The 21,579-nt window shown below is 50.7% G+C and overlaps 1 protein-coding gene across 3 annotated transcripts in view; it reads right to left on the bottom strand.

The window, feature by feature from the left end:
• GUCY2C (guanylate cyclase 2C) overlaps positions 1 to 21,579 on the bottom strand; it is a 1,047,636-nt gene that overhangs the window by 595,385 nt on the left and 430,672 nt on the right. The gene's annotated exons all lie outside the window — the stretch shown is intronic.

Below are 21,579 nucleotides of genomic sequence, written 5' to 3'. Positions count from 1 at the left end.
TTGGCAAATGCGATATCCATGAAATTGCCACCTGCACCAGAGTCAATCATAGCTGAACTGGAAATCCACTGTCCTGAACACAGGATCTTAATAGGGAGAGAACAGTGAGAGTTCTTTTCCTTCAGCTCCTTGGGGTGTGAAGTCATAGAAAGTGAATGGAATACAGCGTTTAAAGGCAGGCTACATTCAGAGATGTCAGATTCATCATCACAGTTGTCATACTCCCCTATTGCAGCTAGCACCTTGTTAGGCCGTCTAGGACACTTAGGACAATTGATCAAGAAGTTGTCAGACTGGCCGCAGTAGAAACATAGACTTTCACACAGGCGATGCTCCCGGTGCTCATTGATCTCGCGCCTCTGAACAGAATCAATTTGCATGGGCACCTCCTCCACCTCCCGAGAGGTTTTACCTGCAGGCTCTTTGGAAGGAAGGGAAGAGTTAGAAACACGGTTATATGCAGCAAATTTCTCCTGCCTACGCTCAGTAAGGCGAATGTCTATGCGCACACAATGCTGTATAAATGTCTCTAGCTCTTGTGGTGACTCAGAGCAGGCTAGTTCATCTTTTACAATACTAGACAGACCCCTTTTAAAAATAGGCAATTGTGCATAACTGTCCCAATTGGTAACTACTGCCAATCTCCTGAATTCAGTGGCATTCTCAATAACAGAACGTTTAGCCTGGCGTAAAGACAACAAAGCAGATTCAGCGGTTGCACGGCGATTAGGGTCATCAAACGTTAATGCCATAGCGGCCAAGAAATCATCCAAGTCATTTAACCGTGGGTCACGAGACTCAATCATCGGATTTGCCCAGGCGAGCGCTCGTGAGGTCAGTAGCATTATTACACACAATACTTTAGATCTATCAGTAGGAAAATGGTCAGCATGCACATCAAAATATAGCATACATTGATTCACAAAGCCACGAAATTTGTCGCGATCACCATTAAATCTGAATGGGGGCAACTTAGGTGGGCCAGCTGGTGGCAGTTGCCCAGAGGGTAAAGTCACTTGTGCAGCTATTTGCGTGCTTATGTCCTGAAAAGCCCGTCCATACTGGGACTCTATGCCAGCAAGTTTGTTTTCCTGGGATGCCATGCAGTTGCTCAAGTCCTGCAAAGTTTGTCCAAACACTTGTTGATTGTGTTCAAAGCTTCCAAACTTCTTTTGCAGACCTTCCACATCTTTCTGCAGTGATCTACTTATGGAAAACACCTGCTCTAATTTGCTTTCTGCAGTCATTGTTCCAGCAGTCTCTTTTTTTTTTGTTTTTAGGCTAGAGTATCCTGTAATAATTATAGGGGATAACTCAGGAGACTCTTTGCGTGGAACAAGACAACTACAGGACACAGTTTTGTAAGTGGTAAAGTCTATATTATCACACGGTGATTCAAACAGGTGCAGAGAGAAAGTCAAGTCCACAACACTTGGTGCAAATAATAAACGCAGCTTAGCAGTCTATAGGAAACTTCAGAGGAAAATGCAATCAAAAATTACCAAACAAATACTATATTTTATGGAGCAAAAATCCAATAGCGCACATATATTCCCTTTAAAACTTCACTTTTAATAACGGATAATAAAACCCAGACCCAATGAAAAGAAAAAGTCACAAAAATAGTGAAACCTATTAAGGTCCTAAATACACCTGCCACTTACACCTGCCTGACTGTGGAGGTTGGCACCCTAAGAATCGATTTTTTGGCGCCCCCACTCAACGCAGGCTGTCCCTCTCTCCCCTATAATATCCCTCTCGATGCAGGTTGGAAAACAATATAGGGAAAGAGTAGTGGTGAAAAAACCTATACAATGTAGACCAGATGAGGCCTCCTATCCATGCAACATCCGGCATTATGAATATCGCTTCCTCCTGATGAACCGTGAGAGCGGGGAAACGCGTTGAGGAGAGATGGGCACACGCTAAGTTACCCCTTTGTTGTTTATTTTGCTTATGTTTTTCTTTAGTGGCTGATCTTTGGAATCTGAATGGATCAAGTCTATTATGACATTACAGTCGCTATTGAATTATAATGGGGATTTTTACTGAATAGTGTTGCGCCGTGTCAATACTTTATTTATTATATGGAGGTACCTATTTAGGTCCATATCTGGTCTACATTGTATAGGTTTTTTCACCACTACTCTTTCCCTATATTGTTTTCCAACCTGCATCGAGAGGGATATTATAGGGGAGAGAGGGACAGCCTGCGTTGAGTGGGGGCGCCAAAAAATCGATTTGTGACTTTTTCTTTTCATTGGGTCTGGGTTTTATTATCCGTTATTAAAAGTGAAGTTTTAAAGGGAATATATGTGCGCTATTGAAAATGCAATCAAGCAGAAAGTCTATGAAGCACAGTTATTCTTGAGGATACTTGACACGAATAAATCCTTGTCTTAGTCCAGGCACAGATAGATATGCTTATTAGGCAGTTCAAATCATATCTTAGCTAAACCAGGGAGGCCTGGTTAATAGTCTCAGGTTACTGCAAAGCAGCAACAGCTTACATGACCAGTAAATGCAGATGGAAGTAAACACGAACAGCAGATAAAGGAGGATTACTGGAAACTTGTGTATGCAGCAGGAACTCAGAGCAGAGTAGCAGGATCACCACACAGATTCACAGGAGCAGGTGTATAGCCAGGGAGTAATCAGAGGTCAGGAGCTGGATGCAAGGCAGAATACTCTAGCACAGACTGAAGGCTGGGGTGGAGTTTTATAGCAGGAAGACACAGTGCACATGAGACCAAAGACGCCATCTTGGAAAAGGGCAGAAATGCACAAAAGGTAAAAAATGTTCAGAGTCCTGACACTGTGCCTTCGGATGTAATGGTGGACAGGTGACTTGGAATCTCCTGCCCAACGGTTTCTGCTGTGAGGCATACAGTTACCCCATCCACTTCGGAATTCCGGCTTCCGGTGTCATGCGCTTCAGTGTGGAAGAAGCTCAGTCACAACTCCCCTCCAGCTCCTCACTTCTCCTTTGCTCCTTCTCCCCTCACAGTCTCTCACTGCTCTGTCTCTCTCTTCTCTTTCCAGGAGCTGCAGAACCTTGTGTCTGCACGGCCCCAGCTTTCCACTCCTCTCTCCTCACTCCTCTCCGACAGCCTAACTCCTCCCCCAGCCAGAATATATATGTAGGGAAGCTCCCCTGAATCTGGGTCTCAAGCTCCCCCTTCTGGTCGGAGTCAGAACAGTGTTGTATGTACATATTACCTGTTAAAGGGATCCTTGTCGCTTCCAAGCATGGCATCACCTTCCCTGTGAGGAAAGCAATACCACTGTGGTACCCAAACTCCTGGGGTGCCACACACAAGAGGAAGGCATTTCATTTGGGAGCGTAGCAGGCAGGGCTTTGGAGTTGGTAAGCTAAATCTCTGACTTCTCAATTTCCCTAACTCCCGACTCTGAGTCCACGAAGCCTCTGCTGCTCCAGAGACTTGCCTCACTACTGAGCATGTACATAAAGTGCAGAACCTACATCAACCAAAAGCCAACATCCTTAGGTCAGGAATAGAACAGAGATTTATAGTAAATTTCATAACTGTTCCAAATTCATGCATGGAACTACTGTACCCAATTTATTATATATTTATTATTGTATATATATATATATATATATATATATATATATATATATATATAATACATATATAATTTTATATATGTCCACCAAAATGGAAACTGACTCCGAATCCACAACTCCAACTCCACAAAGACCAGTTTAGCACATGTGCCAGGTAAGGGATGTGCATCAGGCCCAGAGCCGCTACAAGATTTTACCTGTTATCACACAGCAATAGGCCGGGTTTGAAGTTCACCAGCACCAACCACTCATCTGTCTGCTGTTTGATCCCAGTCCACAGCTAATGTGCATTGTGAGATTTGTCCCCCCAAATAGATGAGTTTCAGAACAGCCTGCTGTTGTCTCTCCCTGGCTGTTCTGAAGCTGGTGGTGCAGGTCTTACTGTGACCAGATGAGGAAGTGGTGGAGGAAGCTGATTAGGAAGAGGAGGCTACCTGAACAGATAAATATCTAGCAATCCTCAGTGGTGGTAGGACGTGGGCTTCAATGCCTTCTGCCTCTGTCCCAGCCGCCACTGCATTTACCCAGTGGGCAGTTATATAGATGTAACTTTCTTGCCTTTGCTTACTGGTCTACATATCAGTGGTTATGTGGACCTTGCCATTGAATTTGTTGCACAGTGCACACTTGAATTGTTTGAGCAGGGCAGGGATGACCTGCCTGGAAAAGTAGTGGCACCAGCGGGACAGTCACCGTCATCAGTTTTTTAAAACTGTCTGTCTCCATTATCCGCAATGGCAACATTTCAAAGGCCAGTCATTTGGAAATGCTATCATTCAGATGGCTCATGGGTGGTTAGGGGGTATCTCCTCTTTCTCTTGAGTGTTTGTCTGATGGAAAGCTGAACACTTCCATGGGACAGTGTGGAGATTCTTGGTGACACTGGTGATGGTGGTGGTGCTGATACTGTCACATCTTCTCTTGCGGGGAGGAATGTTGATCACGAGCAGGAAGAAGAGGTCGAGACGGCAGCAGAAGATGGAGCAGTGGGAGGCCCAGATCTGTCATGCTTTTAAAGGAGTGTGCATCACTGCATCTTGTGAATGGAATTCAGATGCCTCATCATACAGGTGGTCTTCAGGTTTAGAACATTTATGCCTTGCTTAAGGGTCTGACGACACAGCGTGAAAACCACCTGTGACTTGTCAGCAGCACATTCCCTAAAGAAATGCCATGCCAGCAAGCTCTTTTGGAGTGCTGATTTCAGAGGTATGGTGTGCAGTATTAGCTGATGTACTGGCTAGCGACTGCCTGCTGAGCAATTGCACCCTGCACCCTCTTTTTCTGTTCTGCTGTGGCAGCATTGCCACCTCATCTTTCAACAAACTGGACATGTCACTAGAATGGCCTTCTAGGGGTCTAGAACCTCATCATCCCCCCACATCATCTACACATTACATAAAGAAGTTTCAGTTGGCAACTGAGTTTCGTCATCATCTGACATGCCTGCGGTGGTCCACTGACTGTGTGCACAAGCCCTTCCACGTACTCATCCTCTAACATAACAAGTTGTTTGGAATCAGTGCACTCAGTCTCTTCCACATCTTGGGCAGGGCCAGGTGGATGGGCCACAGAACCACAGCCAGGGAAGTCATCAAAAAGCAGAAGAGACTGCTGCATGACTTGGGTCTCAGACTGCTTGGCTGATCTGCGAGGCGGTGAGTTGGAAGCCGGATGACCATGGTCATCAGGTGCCAACTGTGCACTTTCAGCAGTGGACAGGGTGCAACATAATGCAAAGGAACTCAGCCATACAATCTAACACATTTTCAACATCTTGTGGCCTCACCATTCGTGCAGCAGTATTCAGGCCTACGAAATGTCTCAATGTCCTGTCACCTGCATGCAACAGAGGAAGGTGTTGGAATTGTGCATGTAACTGTTATAGAATGACCATGTCCTCTCCCTGCATCAGTTACATCACAAGCTACACCAACACCAAAATGGCCACGTCCCTTATTTGATGCTCTTCCAATTTTTTAAAGTGTTTCTTATCAAAACTACTCACAAAGAGATGGCGGAAGAGTAGTTTTATTGATTTGCAACAGTACTAGAAAACACATAGAGGTCCTGAAAAATTATTTATTTGGCCTAGAAATAGTAACTAGACGGCTGATAACAATTATTTATTTCCCAGACTACTAAAAAACCCACACAGGTTCAGAAGAATTATAATTTTTGCCTAGAAAAGGCAATGAGATGACTGATGCAAATTATTTATTTGCAAAACTACTTAAAAACACACAGCATTCCTGAAAAAATATTTTTTTGGCTGATAAATGGCAATGAGATGGCTGATGCCAATTATTTGTTTCCAACAGTACTAGAAAACACACAGTGGTCCTGAAAAATTATTTCTTTGGCCTATTTCCTTTATTTCCCAGACTACTATAAAACACTCACTGGTTTAGAAAAATTATTTCTTTGGCCTACAAATGGCAACAAGATGCCTGATGCCAAATATTTATTTCCCAGTCTACTAAAAAAATACACACGGATCCAGAAAAATGATTTATTTGACCTACAAATGGCAACAAAACGGTTGCTGACAATTATTTATTTCCAAGACTAGTAGAAAACACACAATGGCTTAAATGCACAACAATCCCACAGGCAGAGAGTATAGAGTACACACAGCAGCTTAAACGCACAGTACTCCCATAGGCGATGGGAGGGTAGACTACTTACAGCAGTTTAAAAGCACTGTACTCCCACAGGTGGGAGGTGTAGAGTACACATAGTGGTTTAAAGGCACTGTACTTCCACAGGTGGGGTGGGCAGAATACACACAGTGGCTTAAAGGCACAGTGCTCCAACAGGTGGAGGGTGCAGACCAATTTCTTATTTTTTTTATGTTATTTACTAACAACTGGTTGATAAGCTGGTTACAATATTACAAAACATATTTCCCCAAGGCAGCAAGGGCAAATGATGAATAAGCATTCTTAACATTTGCATAGAGGAGATTCAATGTACTGTTATCATGTGCAGTACATTTGACATATTGATAGTACTTTAGTAAAGCAGTTGAGATCGTAGCTCGATTAAAATCTCCAAAAATCACAGTTAGTTAGTGAGCAAGAAAATAGGCATAATATCAGAAAGGGTAATTTATGCCATAGTTTATCCAGACATTATTTACTGAAGCATAATAGAGATCCTAAGGGCCTGGAACTCACTATCATTGAACAGATATCTGAGGACACTCCAAATAGATTGCAAAGACTCATCAATAGAGAATCCTATTGGATTTTTCCCGGAGGGATTGAATGAATGCATTGAAAATATAAGATAATTTGTGGTCCAATGGTTAAGGACCAACAACCCAGTCAGTCATGTGACTGCCAAAAATGTTTTTTTGGGGCTATCGGGGGAAGGGGGGGGAATTTTCGTATTGCATTTGTGCGCTAGAATTAAATATGGTTTGATTATGCTCAACCTCAATATCCAACTCCACCCGCTGATGCTCCTCCTCCTCTTCTTTCACCTCCTTCTCCACATCCCTCAACTTGCAACATGAATCTTGAGGGTCCCCTACAGACAATGGACAGTGACAAACAAGTGCAAGGTCCTGTTCTTCCTCCATCCACACTTGCATACTTGCGATTTTCTTTACTAGGATAAATATGAGGGAGATAACATTGTTGATCTCAAAATTCCCTACTGACAAACTTTGTGGTATCTTTGAAGGGCTTTAGTAAATGAGACATGTCCCACATCAGCTGCTAGTGGTGGATCTCAAAGCAACCCATGTTCCATTTTGGCTGCTGCATGTTGTAGTCTGTCATTATTTTACTCTACTTGTTCAGGTGCTCCAACAAAAGAAGTGACAAATTTCAGCAAATTCTGATGTTGCAAATCAAATGGTGCTTTGGTAGACTTTTCTGTTTTTGCGAAGCCAATAAGTTGTGCTTTGCCATGTAAGAGCGGTTAAAATGAAGAGACACTTTATACATCATAACTAGTGTTGAGCATTCCGATACCGCAAGTATCGGGTATCGGCCGATACTAGCGGTATCGGAATTCCGATACCGGGATTCCGATACTTGGCGCGTATCGGATACCGGAATCGGAAGTTCCATGATTCAAAATTCAGAAATTCAGCCAATGAGAAAGATTCCAAGTGTGGGCACATCCTGTTTAGCATGGAGGGCATGAAAGTACTGGCAAGGCTGTGATTGGCTGCTGAAATGATGTCATGATGCAGTTTAAAAGTCGCTGGCGCCATTTTGCGATCACTCTGCTGTGAATTCAGTTAGTGACAGGACGCTGTTTGCTGACTGAGGGACAGTTTAGAGATAGCGATTTGCTTCTTTGTGCTTTCCAAAGGCTAATTTAGCAACCGCTGTGTTCACCTACTATTCACCTTGCTTTTGCCTTGTAGCGCTGTTTTCACAGCGATCTGCAAGGTCTCTCTGTGTGTGTGTGTGTGAGTGCAGCCCACTCTCTAGTCTGAGTGCAGCCACATAGGCCATCCATAGCTGGTTGTATTCAGTTCAGGGAGGGTGGTTCATTGCCTCATACTGTCCTTTTTTTTTTTTTTTTTTGAAGTAGTGCAGGCTGCTGCACATTTTTTCAAATAATTCCTATTAGTGTCTTTCCACCCGTCTCCATCTAATTTGTGGAAAAACACTACATAGGATAAAGTAGAGGAGGGTTTTTGGGCCTTGCAGCGCCGTTTACGGCTGTCTGCACGGTCTCCGTGTGACTGCAGCTCGCCCTGTAGTCTGTGAGCAGCCGTAGCTTGGTTGTCTCCAGCTCAGGGTTGTTCACTGCGTCATACCGCCAAATCAATTTTAATTTTTTTTCAAGTACTGTAGTCTGCTGTTAATTAATTTAAAAAAATCCTATTAGTGTCTTTCCACCCGTCTCCAGCTAATTTGTGGAAAAACACTACATAGGATAAAGTAGAGGAGGGTTTTTGGGCCTTGCAGCGCCGTTTACGGCTGTCTGCACGGTCTCCGTGTGACTGCAGCTCGCCCTGTAGTCTGTGAGCAGCTATAGCCTGGTTGTCTCCAGCTCAGGGTTGTTCACTGCGTCATACCGCCAAATCAATTTTAATTTTTTTTCAAGTACTGTAGTCTGCTGCTAATTAATTTAAAAAAATCCTATTAGTGTCTTTCCACCCGTCTCCAGCTAATTTGTGGAAAAACACTACATAGGATAAAGTAGAGGAGGGTTTTTGGGCCTTGCAGCGCCGTTTACGGCTGTCTGCACGGTCTCCGTGTGACTGCAGCTCGCCCTGTAGTCTGTGAGCAGCCGTAGCTTGGTTGTCTCCAGCTCAGGGTTGTTAACTGCGTCATACCGCCAAATCAATTTTAATTTTTTTTCAAGTACTGTAGTCTGCTGCTAATTAATTTAAAAAAATCCTATTAGTGTCTTTCCACCCGTCTCCAGCTAATTTGTGGAAAAACACTACATAGGATAAAGTAGAGGAGGGTTTTTGGGCCTTACAGCGCCGTTAACGTCTGTCTGCACGGTCTCCGTGTGACTGCAGCTCTATCCGTTGTCAGTTCAGCCCCCAAAAAAGAAATAAATAATAAAGTTCACCAAACACACCAGTTACACCACTTTACATTTGTGTAGGCCACATTAACTCATATTAAAGTCTAGTCCACACTTTAGCTAATTAGTGTTTCTTATACCTGTTAGGAGGAGTTTTTCAGGAATAAGCACACAAAGCCGTTAGTACTTTTCTGCTTTTCTTTATCAGTCAACCACGATGAAGAAGGCAGTGAGTAAGGCACGTGGGCGTGGGCGCGGAGCAGGGAGGGGACGTGGGGATTCTGTGCCCGCTGCGGGCACCGGTGACTCATCAGCACCCACTTTCACGAGGGAACAGTCGTTCATGCGCAGCTTTGTCGCCGAGCGCCGTACACCGCTGCTGCGTGAAGACCAAATTGAAGCCGTTGTGGGATGGATGGCAGCTAATGCATCAACTTCCATTAGTGCCACATCCTCTCAGACACAGAGCACTGGAGAGCAGCCATCTGTCTCTTCACCACCTGCCAAATTGCCCAGGCAGACAGAGAGCCCAGGACAGGAGCCGTCTCTACTTCTGTTCTCTGAATCTCTTGGCTTGGAAACAGGGGGCCAGCCAAGCAGCATTGGAGAAATGGAAGAAGAGGCAGGGTGCAGTGATGCCCAACAGCTTTTTCTCTCTGAGTCTGAAGAGGCGGGTGGGCCAGTGGCTCCGTTCACCACATCGCAGGCCGCATCAGCTGATGATGACACTCAGGTGCCACTTACTGGTGCGTGCTCTGCTGCTGAGACTACCCGGGAGGAGCAGTTGGGGGCAGAGGGTAGTGTGGATGACGAGGTCCTTGACCCATCTTGGCGTCAGGGACAGGAAGGTGGTGGGAGCAGCTCTGAGGAAGAGATTCCCCGTACGGTCCAAAGAGGGAGAGGGAGGGGGAAGACTGCGGATCCTGCAGCCTCCGCTTTGGCACCCGTAAGGAGCATGTCTCTTCCAAAAGTCAAAAGGGGGGCTCCCAAGACTTGCAGTGCCTGGTCCTTTTTTGACACAGTTGCAGATGACATTTGCTATGTCAGATGCAAGGTGTGTCATCAAAAAATCAAAAGAGGTCAAAAAGTCGCCAACCTCAATACCTCCAACATGTGGAAACATGTGCGCAACAGGCACCCGGCGGAGTTAGACAAACACACTGAAGAGCTAGGCCAACCAACAGCGGCAGCTACCACCTCTTCAGCTCGTGTTGCCTCTTCCTCTAGCTCACACGCAGCTGGTTCGGCTTCCTCCCAGGATCGCCGTGGAAGAACCTCTGGCCCTGTTGTCCAGAGACCCGCTGTAATTCCACCCGCAGCACCACTTTCCCAGTCAACCACACACTCCCAGCCCAGTCTACAGCCATCGGTAGTACAGGCATGGGAGAAAAGGCGGCCTTTCTCGTCAAACCACCCACGAGCACAGGCTCTGACTGCAGGCATTGCCAAACTTCTGTCACTGGAAATGCTGTCATTCAGGCTGGTGGAGACTGACAGCTTCCGTGACTTGATGTCATTGGCAGTCCCACAGTACAGTGTGCCCAGCCGCTTTTACTTCAGCAGGCAAGCCGTCCCTGCCCTGCACAAGCATGTGGAGGGACACATAAAACATGCGCTACTGAACGCCGTCAGTAGCAAGGTCCACCTCACCACCGATGCGTGGACCAGTCAACATGGACAGGGGCGATACCTTTCCCTCACTGCCCATTGGGTTAATGTAGTTGAGCCGGGTACAGACCGTGCGAGTGGCGCAGGACGTGTCCTGCCCACTCCAAGGATTGCAGGAATCCATTCTGTACGCATTGACTCCTCCTCTTACACCAGTTCCTCAGAATCATCGCTGCAGGAGCCGTCACAGTCCACCTCCACATGGACCCGTGATGAACGTGTACCTGTTACGACCGACATGAGCACAGCCGTGGCCAAACGTCAACAGGCCGTCTTGAAATTAATTTTTTTGGGGAATCGTAGCCACACAGCGCAGGAGCTCTGGAATGCCATCAAGCAGGAGAGCGATGTGTGGTTTGAGCCAGCGAATCTCCAGCCAGGCATGGTAGTGTGTGATAATGGCCGAAATCTGGTGGCAGCCCTGGGCCTCGGCAACCTCACTCACATCCCATGTCTGGCACATGTGCTCAATTTGGTCGTGCAGAGTTTTTTGAGGGACTATCCGGATCTTGATGCACTGCTGCACAAGGTCCGCCTAGAGTGTGCTCACTTGCGGCGTTCCAGCACGGCAAAAGCGCGCATTGCGGCTCTGCAGCGCCGACACCGCCTGCCGGAACATCGCATCATATGTGACCTACCTACCAGGTGGAATTCCACGTTACATATGTTGGAGCGGTTGTGTGAGCAGCAGCAAGCTGTAATGGAGTACCAGCTGTATCAGGCGCACAAAAGTCGCAGTCAGCGCCGTACAGACTTCACAACCACAGAGTGGGCCACTATGAAGGATGTCTGCCAGGTTTTGCGTCCCTTCGATTATTCCACGCGGATGGCGAGTGCAGATGATGCACTAGTCAGCATGACTGTCCCCCTTATCTGCCTGCTTGAAAAATCACTGCAAGCGCTAAGGGATGATGTTGTGGAAGAGGTGGAGGATGAGGATTCACCACTTCCATCATCTTCTGGACAGTCAGCGCCACGTGGTTCCTCACAAACGCGTAGGCAGGGGACAGTTTGTGAGGAGGATGAGGAGGAGTCAATGGAGGAGGAAGACATCCGTCCAGAGGAGGGAGTTACACAATTGTCCAGTACTCAGTGTGTACAGCGAGGGTGGGGTGATGACGAGCGGGCAGAGATCACGCCTCCAGCTGGGGACAGCGTTTCTTGGGCAGTTGGCAGTCTGCAGCACATGGTGGATTACATGCTGCAGTGCCTGAGAAACGACCGCCGCATCGACCACATTCTCAACATGTCTGATTACTGGGTGTTCACCCTCCTCGATCCTCGCTACCGGGACAACGTAGAAAGCCTCATCACACCGTTGAACCGGGAGCGAAAAATGCGGGAGTACCAAGACACACTGGTCAGTTCCATCATCTTCTCCATTCCAACTGAGAGAAGTGCTGCTAGTGCATTCCAAAGCAGCTCAGTGCGTCCAGGCAGTGGTGGAGGCTCTGCACAAAGAGGGAGCAGAAGCAGTGCCTCTGCCCAAGGCAAGACCAGTATGGCCCAACTGTGGCACAGTTTTGTGTGCCCCCCACAAAAGTCTACACCATCACAGACGGCTCCAGTCAGCAGGAGGCAACGGTTCCGTCAGATGGTGACAGACTACATGTCTTGCCCTCTTGCTGTACTCCCAGACGGCTCTTCCCCTTTCAAGTTTTGGGTCTCAAAGCTGGATACATGGCCAGAGCTAAGCCAGTATGCATTGGAGGTGCTGTCTTGCCCTGCGGCCAGTGTATTATCGGAACGTGTCTTTAGTGCTGCAGGTGGTGTACTAACTGACCGTCGCATGCGACTATCCTCCGATAACGTTGACCGGCTTACTTTCCTGAAAATGAACAAGGCCTGGATCTCGCAGGAATTTGCCACTCCTCCTCCTGATTAAATAATTAGGTCACTGTATACGTTATCCAGGTCTCCTGTTGTGTTCATCTTTCAACCACCTGAACTTACATTCCTGGGCTCCAACAACGCCAGTTGAGGCTCAGAAGTGCCATCTGCACAGTCAAAACATACGACCCAGTGTTATTGGGTTTCAGTAACGTCAGCTGATCCCCAGCTGTGTAGCCGGCAATGTGTCCTGCGACCGCCACGCTGACACAACTGAAATGTAAGGGAACCTGTCCCCCCCCCCCCCCAAGGCGTTTGTTACTGAAAGAGCCACCTTGTGCAGCAGTAATGCTGCACAAGGAAAAGGTAGCTATTTTCATTATGCTCCTTGCACACGCAGAACTTAACACTTATAAAATGTGTCCACTGATACCGTAAAACCGTCCCGGAGGTGGGACTTTCCTTCGTAATATGACGCAGCACAGCTGTCATTCCTACCCCCTCGGCGCCGTGCCCCGGCTCCTCATCGTTGTTTGATTCCGTCCCGGAGCCTGCGCTGTTATGTTATCCCTTGGCCAGGCACACTTAGCGCTGCCCATCTTCTGACATCATTTGGTGTCAGGCTGGCTGCGCCTGTGCGGCCGCGCTGTCCGAGAGCCCGCCTCGCAGTGTGGTCTAATGTAATCCCACCGCGGGCCTGGGATCAGTGGCCATGCGCAGTGCATATCCTCGCCTCTCGCTCCACTCCCTACGGCTTCTTCAGACTGTGCGGTGCCAGCTGATCCGTAATAGCATGCCACGGCCGTGGCAGCGCACAGTCTGAAAAAGCCGTAGGGAGGGGAGCGAGAGGCGAGGATATGCACTGCGCATGGCCACTGATCCCAGGCCCGCGGTGGGATTACATTAGACCACACTGCGAGGCGGGCTCTCGGACAGCGCGGCCGCACAAGCGCAGCCAGCCTGACACCAAATGATGTCAGAAGATGGGCAGCGCTAAGTGTGCCTGGCCAAGGGATAACCTAACAGCGCAGGCTCCGGGACGGAATCAAACAACGATGAGGAGCCGGGGCACGGCGCCGAGGGGGTAGGAATGACAGCTGTGCTGCGTCATATTACGAAGGAAAGTCCCACCTCCGGGACAGTTTCACGGTTTCAGGGGACACATTTTATAAGTGTTTAGTTCTGTGCTTGCAAGGAGCATAATTAAAAGAGCCACCTTTTCCTTTTGCATCTTTTGAGCTGCACAAGCTGGCTTTTTCAGCTACAAATGCCTTGGGGGGGGGGGTTAAAGGTTCCCTTTCTCCAATCAGGCTTCGGCCTACATTGTGTTCCTCTGCTTCTACTGCTGTCCCTGGGCTCCAACACCGCTAGTTGTTGCCTGGTAGTGCTGTACGCACAGTCAACAGTCGCTCCTCTGTTATTGGGGTTCAGTAACGTCAGCTGTTCCCCTGCTGTGTGTGTGGCAATCCCTCCAACCTCCTCCAACCTCATCCAAACTCCTCCTCCTCCACCTGTCCCTGGGCTCCAACACCGCTAGTTGCCGTCCAGAAGTGCTGTACGCACAGTCAACAGTCGCTCCTCTGTTATTGGGGTTCAGTAACGTCAGCTGTTCCCGTGCTGTGTGTGTGGCAATCCCTCCTACCTCCTCCAACCTCCTCCTACCTCCTCCTCCTCCACCTGTCCCTGGGCTCCAACACCGCCAGTTGCCGTCCAGAAGTGCTGTACGCACAGTCAACAGTCCCTCCTCTGTTATTGGGGTTCAGTAACGTCAGCTGTTCCCCTGCTGTGTGTGTGGCAATCCCTCCTACCTCCTCCAACCTCCTCCAACCTCCTCCTCCTCCACCTGTCCCTGGGCTCCAACACCGCTAGTTGCCGTCCAGAAGTGCTGTACGCACAGTCAACAGTCGCTCCTCTGTTATTGGGGTTCAGTAACGTCAGCTGTTCCCCTGCTGTGTGTGTGGCAATCCCTCCTACCTCCTCCAACCTCCTCCTACCTCCTCCTCCTCCACCTGTCCCTGGGCTCCAACACCGCCAGTTGCCGTCCAGAAGTGCTGTACGCACAGTCAACAGTCCCTCCTCTGTTATTGGGGTTCAGTAACGTCAGCTGTTCCCCTGCTGTGTGTGTGGCAATCCCTCCTACCTCCTCCTACCTCCTCCACCTGTCCCTGGGCTCCAACACCGCCAGTTGCCGTCCAGAAGTGCTGTACGCACAGTCAACAGTCCCTCCTCTGTTATTGGGGTTCAGTAACGTCAGCTGTTCCCCTGCTGTGTGTGTGGCAATCCCTCCAACCTCCTCCAACCTCATCCAAACTCCTCCTCCTCCACCTGTCCCTGGGCTCCAACACCGCTAGTTGCCGTCCAGAAGTGCTGTACGCACAGTCAACAGTCGCTCCTCTGTTATTGGGGTTCAGTAACGTCAGCTGTTCCCCTGCTGTGTGTGTGGCAATCCCTCCTACCTCCTCCAACCTCCTCCTACCTCCTCCTCCTCCACCTGTCCCTGGGCTCCAACACCGCCAGTTGCCGTCCAGAAGTGCTGTACGCACAGTCAACAGTCCCTCCTCTGTTATTGGGGTTCAGTAACGTCAGCTGTTCCCCTGCTGTGTGTGTGGCAATCCCTCCTACCTCCTCCTTCCTCCTCCACCTGTCCCTGGGCTCCAACACCGCCAGTTGCCGTCCAGAAGTGCTGTACGCACAGTCAACAGTCCCTCCTCTGTTATTGGGGTTCAGTAACGTCAGCTGTTCCCCTGCTGTGTGTGTGGCAATCCCTCCAACCTCCTCCAACCTCCTCCTACCTCCTCCTCCTCCACCTGTCCCTGGGCTCCAACACCGCCAGTTGCCGTCCAGAAGTGCTGTACGCACAGTCAACAGTCCCTCCTCTGTTATTGGGGTTCAGTAACGTCAGCTGTTCCCCTGCTGTGTGTGTGGCAATCCCTCCTACCTCCTCCTACCTCCTCCACCTGTCCCTGGGCTCCAACACCGCCAGTTGCCGTCCAGAAGTGCTGTACGCACAGTCAACAGTCCCTCCTCTGTTATTGGGGTTCAGTAACGTCAGCTGTTCCCCTGCTGTGTGTGTGGCAATCCCTCCAACCTCCTCCAACCTCATCCAAACTCCTCCTCCTCCACCTGTCCCTGGGCTCCAACACCGCTAGTTGCCGTCCAGAAGTGCTGTACGCACAGTCAACAGTCGCTCCTCTGTTATTGGGGTTCAGTAACGTCAGCTGTTCCCCTGCTGTGTGTGTGGCAATCCCTCCTACCTCCTCCTTCCTCCTCCACCTGTCCCTGGGCTCCAACACCGCCAGTTGCCGTCCAGAAGTGCTGTACGCACAGTCAACAGTCCCTCCTCTGTTATTGGGGTTCAGTAACGTCAGCTGTTCCCCTGCTGTGTGTGTGGCAATCCCTCCAACCTCCTCCAACCTCCTCCTACCTCCTCCTCCTCCACCTGTCCCTGGGCTCCAACACCGCCAGTTGCCGTCCAGAAGTGCTGTACGCACAGTCAACAGTCCCTCCTCTGTTATTGGGGTTCAGTAACGTCAGCTGTTCCCCTGCTGTGTGTGTGGCAATCCCTCCTACCTCCTCCTACCTCCTCCACCTGTCCCTGGGCTCCAACACCGCCAGTTGCCGTCCAGAAGTGCTGTACGCACAGTCAACAGTCCCTCCTCTGTTATTGGGGTTCAGTAACGTCAGCTGTTCCCCTGCTGTGTGTGTGGCAATCCCTCCAACCTCCTCCAACCTCATCCAAACTCCTCCTCCTCCACCTGTCCCTGGGCTCCAACACCGCTAGTTGCCGTCCAGAAGTGCTGTACGCACAGTCAACAGTCGCTCCTCTGTTATTGGGGTTCAGTAACGTCAGCTGTTCCCCTGCTGTGTGTGTGGCAATCCCTCCTACCTCCTCCAACCTCCTCCTACCTCCTCCTCCTCCACCTGTCCCTGGGCTCCAACACCGCCAGTTGCCGTCCAGAAGTGCTGTACGCACAGTCAACAGTCCCTCCTCTGTTATTGGGGTTCAGTAACGTCAGCTGTTCCCCTGCTGTGTGTGTGGCAATCCCTCCTACCTCCTCCTACCTCCTCCTCCTCCACCTGTCCCTGGGCTCCAACACCGCCAGTTGCCGTCCAGAAGTGCTGTACGCACAGTCAACAGTCCCTCCTCTGTTATTGGGGTTCAGTAACGTCAGCTGTTCCCCTGCTGTGTGTGTGGCAATCCCTCCTACCTCCTCCTACCTCCTCCTCCTCCACCTGTCCCTGGGCTCCAACACCGCCAGTTGCCGTCCAGAAGTGCTGTACGCACAGTCAACAGTCCCTCCTCTGTTATTGGGGTTCAGTAACGTCAGCTTTTCCCCTGCTGTGTGTGTGGCAATCCCTCCTACCTCCTCCAACCTCCTCCAACCTCCTCCTCCTCCACCTGTCCCTGGGCTCCAACACCGCTAGTTGCCGTCCAGAAGTGCTGTACGCACAGAGCCAAACACCTCGCCAATGTGTTAGTGGGGTTCAGCACCGCCAGCTGTTCCCCTGCTGTGTATACGGCAACGTGTACTGCGACCGCCACGCAGACACAACAAGTTAAATGTAAGGGAACCTGACCCCCCCCCCCCCCAGGCGTTTGTTACTGAAGGAGCCACCTTGTGCAGCAGTAATAATGCAAAGGGAAAAAGTGCCTCTTTTCGTGATGCTCCTTGCACATGCTGAACCTAACACTTATGAAATGTGTCCCCACACAGCGTTAAACCGTCCGGTAGGTGGAACTTTCCTTTGTCGTGTGACGCAGCACAGCCATCATTTTTACCCCCTTGGCGCCGTGCGCCCACTCCTCAGCGTTGTTTGAATCTGTCCCGGAGCCTGCGCTGTTAGGTTAGCCCTTGGCCATGCACACATGTTGCGCTGCCCGTCTTCTGACCTCATTTGGTGTCAGGCTGGCTGCGCCTGTGCGGGTGCGCTGGTCGAGATCCCGCCTCGCAGTGTCGTCTAATGTAATCCCACCGCGGGCCTGTGATCCGTGCCCGTGCGCAGTGCATATCCTCTCCTCTCACTCCCCTCCCTACGGCTTCTTCAGACTGTGCGATGTCAGCTGGTCCCTAATAGCATGCCACGGCCGTGACAACGCACAGTCTGAAAAAGCCGTAGGGAGGGGAGTGAGAGGACAGGATATGCACTGCGCACGGGCACGGATCACAGGCCCGCGGTGGGATTACATTAGACGACACTGCGAGGCGGGATCTCGGCCAGCGCACCCGCACAGGCGCAGCCAGCCTGACACCAAATGAGGTCAGAAGACGGGCAGCGCAACATGTGTGCATGGCCAAGGGCTAACCTAACAGCGCAGGCTCCGGGACAGATTCAAACAACGCTGAGGAGTGGGCGCACGGCGCCAAGGGGGTAAAAATGATGGCTGTGCTGCGTCACACGACAAAGGAAAGTTCCACCTACCGGACGGTTTAACGCTGTGAGGAGACACATTTCATAAATGTTTGGTTCCGCATGTACAAGGACCATAATTAAAAGAGCTAAGTTTACCTTTTCCAGCATTAGTGCTGTACACAATGGCTCTTTCAGCTACAAACGCCTGGGGGGGGGGGTGTTAAAGGTTTCCTTTCAACTTGCTCGAGTGCAGGCTTCGGCCTACACTCCGCTCCCCCTGCTCCTCCTGCTGACCCTGGGCTCTAACACCGCCAGTTTTTGCCCAGATGTGCTAGCTGCACAGAGAAAAACACCAGCCAATGTGTCAGTGGGGTTCAGCACCGCCAGCTGTTCCCCTGCTGTGTAGCCGGCAACGTGTCCTGCGACCGCCACGCAGACACAAGAACTGAAATTGAAGGGAACCTGTCCCCCCTCCCCCAGGCGTTTTTACGTTATCCAGCCACCTTGTACAGCGGTAATGCTGCATGTGTGCAAGGTGGCTCATAAACGTATTCTCCTCGCACATGTGGAACTGAAAACACGTCTGAAATGTGTCCTCTGTGTGACCATTTAACCGTCCCGGGGGTGTGACTTTCCTTTGTAATGACACGCTGCAACCCCCTTGGTAGCGCTGCCCGTCTTCTGGCATCATTGTTTGGCTGGCTGCGCCTCTGCGGCCGCCCTGACCCACACAACGCCCCTCGGTGTCTTATTTATTGGGACTGCGAGGGTGTGATTGATGGGCAGGATCAGTGCATCAGTTCGCCTGTCCCTCCTCTCCTTCCGCCTTCTTCGGACTGTGCGGCTTCATGGCCGTGGCATGCGATAAGGGATCAGATGACGCCGCACAGTCTGAAGCGGGTGTAAGGACCCGCGTGTGAGAGGCGAACATATGTGCTGCGCCAGGCCCTGAATCCCAGCCCCGCAGTGTTTTAACAATGTTAAGACACTGCGGGGCTGGGATTCATGGTGATCGCGAACCGCAACGGCCGACATTAAATGATGTCAGAAGATGGGCAGCGCTAACGGCGCTAGGCCAGGGGATAACACGACAGCGCAGACTCCTGTACAGCAAATAACAACGCTCAGGAGGCTGCACCCAGCACCAAGGTGGGATTCTTGACATCTGTGCTGCGTCTCATTACAAAGGGAACTCTCGCCTCCATTACACAGTTTGACTGTATAAAGGGCTAAATGTTATACGTGTTCCATTCAGCGTGTGCAAGGAGAAAAATTACAAGAGCAACCTTTGACTTGCGCAGCACTACTGCTGCATAAGCTGTGGCTCTTCTACTTTGTAACCCCTGAGGGGGGGTTAAAGGTGACTTTTGAAATCGGTTCAATTAGGCTTCGGCCTACACTCTGCTCCACCTGCAGAGCCCGGGCTCCAACAACGCTAGTTGCTGTCCGGAAGTGCTGGCTGCACAGAGCCAAACACCTCGCCAATGTGTCAGTGGGGTCCAGCACCGCCAGCTGTTCCCCTGCTGTGTAGCCGGCAACGTGTCCTGCAAAAGCCACGCAGACACAACACACCCAAAGCTGCCGCCTGTGCAGGCTTCGGCCTACACTCCCCTCCCCCTGCTCCTCCTCCTCCTGCTCCTCCTCCTGCTGTCCCTGGGCTCTAACACACCGCCAGTTTTTGCCCAGATGTGCTAGCTGCACAGAGAAAAACACCAGCCAATGTGTCAGTGGGGTCCAGCACCGCCAGCTGTTCCCCTGCTGTGCAGCCGGCAACGTGTCCTGCAAAAGCCACGCAGACACAAGAACTGAAATTGAAGGGAACCTGTCCCCCCTCCCCCAGGCGTTTTTACGTTATCCAGCCACCTTGTACAGCGGTAATGCTGCATGTGTGCAAGGTGGCTCATAAACGTATTCTCCTCGCACATGTGGAACTGAAAACACGTCTGAAATGTGTCCTCTGTGTGACCATTTAACCGTCCCGGGGGTGTGACTTTCCTTTGTAATGACACGCTGCAACCCCCTTGGTAGCGCTGCCCGTCTTCTGGCATCATTGTTTGGCTGGCTGCGCCTCTGCGGCCGCCCTGACCCACACAACGCCCCTCGGTGTCTTATTTATTGGGACTGCGAGGGTGTGATTGATGGGCAGGATCAGTGCATCAGTTCGCCTGTCCCTCCTCTCCTTCCGCCTTCTTCGGACTGTGCGGCTTCATGGCCGTGGCATGCGATAAGGGATCAGATGACGCCGCACAGTCTGAAGCGGGTGTAAGGACCCGCGTGTGAGAGGCGAACATATGTGCTGCGCCAGGCCCTGAATCCCAGCCCCGCAGTGTTTTAACAATGTTAAGACACTGCGGGGCTGGGATTCATGGTGATCGCGAACCGCAACGGCCGACATTAAATGATGTCAGAAGATGGGCAGCGCTAACGGCGCTAGGCCAGGGGATAACACGACAGCGCAGACTCCTGTACAGCAAATAACAACGCTCAGGAGGCTGCACCCAGCACCAAGGTGGGATTCTTGACATCTGTGCTGCGTCTCATTACAAAGGGAACTCTCGCCTCCATTACACAGTTTGACTGTATAAAGGGCTAAATGTTATACGTGTTCCATTCAGCGTGTGCAAGGAGAAAAATTACAAGAGCAACCTTTGACTTGCGCAGCACTACTGCTGCATAAGCTGTGGCTCTTCTACTTTGTAACCCCTGAGGGGGGGTTAAAGGTGACTTTTGAAATCGGTTCAATTAGGCTTCGGCCTACACTCTGCTCCACCTGCAGAGCCCGGGCTCCAACAACGCTAGTTGCTGTCCGGAAGTGCTGGCTGCACAGAGCCAAACACCTCGCCAATGTGTCAGTGGGGTCCAGCACCGCCAGCTGTTCCCCTGCTGTGTAGCCGGCAACGTGTCCTGCAAAAGCCACGCAGACACAACACACCCAAAGCTGCCGCCTGTGCAGGCTTCGGCCTACACTCCCCTCCCCCTGCTCCTCCTCCTCCTGCTCCTCCTCCTGCTGTCCCTGGGCTCTAACACACCGCCAGTTTTTGCCCAGATGTGCTAGCTGCACAGAGAAAAACACCAGCCAATGTGTCAGTGGGGTCCAGCACCGCCAGCTGTTCCCCTGCTGTGCAGCCGGCAACGTGTCCTGCAAAAGCCACGCAGACACAAGAACTGAAATTGAAGGGAACCTGTCCCCCCTCCCCCAGGCGTTTTTACGTTATCCAGCCACCTTGTACAGCGGTAATGCTGCATGTGTGCAAGGTGGCTCATAAACGTATTCTCCTCGCACATGTGGAACTGAAAACACGTCTGAAATGTGTCCTCTGTGTGACCATTTAACCGTCCCGGGGGTGTGACTTTCCTTTGTAATGACACGCTGCAACCCCCTTGGTAGCGCTGCCCGTCTTCTGGCATCATTGTTTGGCTGGCTGCGCCTCTGCGGCCGCCCTGACCCACACAACGCCCCTCGGTGTCTTATTTATTGGGACTGCGAGGGTGTGATTGATGGGCAGGATCAGTGCATCAGTTCGCCTGTCCCTCCTCTCCTTCCGCCTTCTTCGGACTGTGCGGCTTCATGGCCGTGGCATGCGATAAGGGATCAGATGACGCCGCACAGTCTGAAGCGGGTGTAAGGACCCGCG

Source organism: Ranitomeya variabilis, chromosome 8 (assembly GCF_051348905.1).
Source record: "Ranitomeya variabilis isolate aRanVar5 chromosome 8, aRanVar5.hap1, whole genome shotgun sequence".
Lineage (NCBI taxonomy): Eukaryota > Metazoa > Chordata > Amphibia > Anura > Dendrobatidae > Ranitomeya > Ranitomeya variabilis.
The sequence above is the reverse complement of the archived record's forward strand: the minus strand, read 5'-3'. Positions and strand labels throughout refer to the sequence as shown.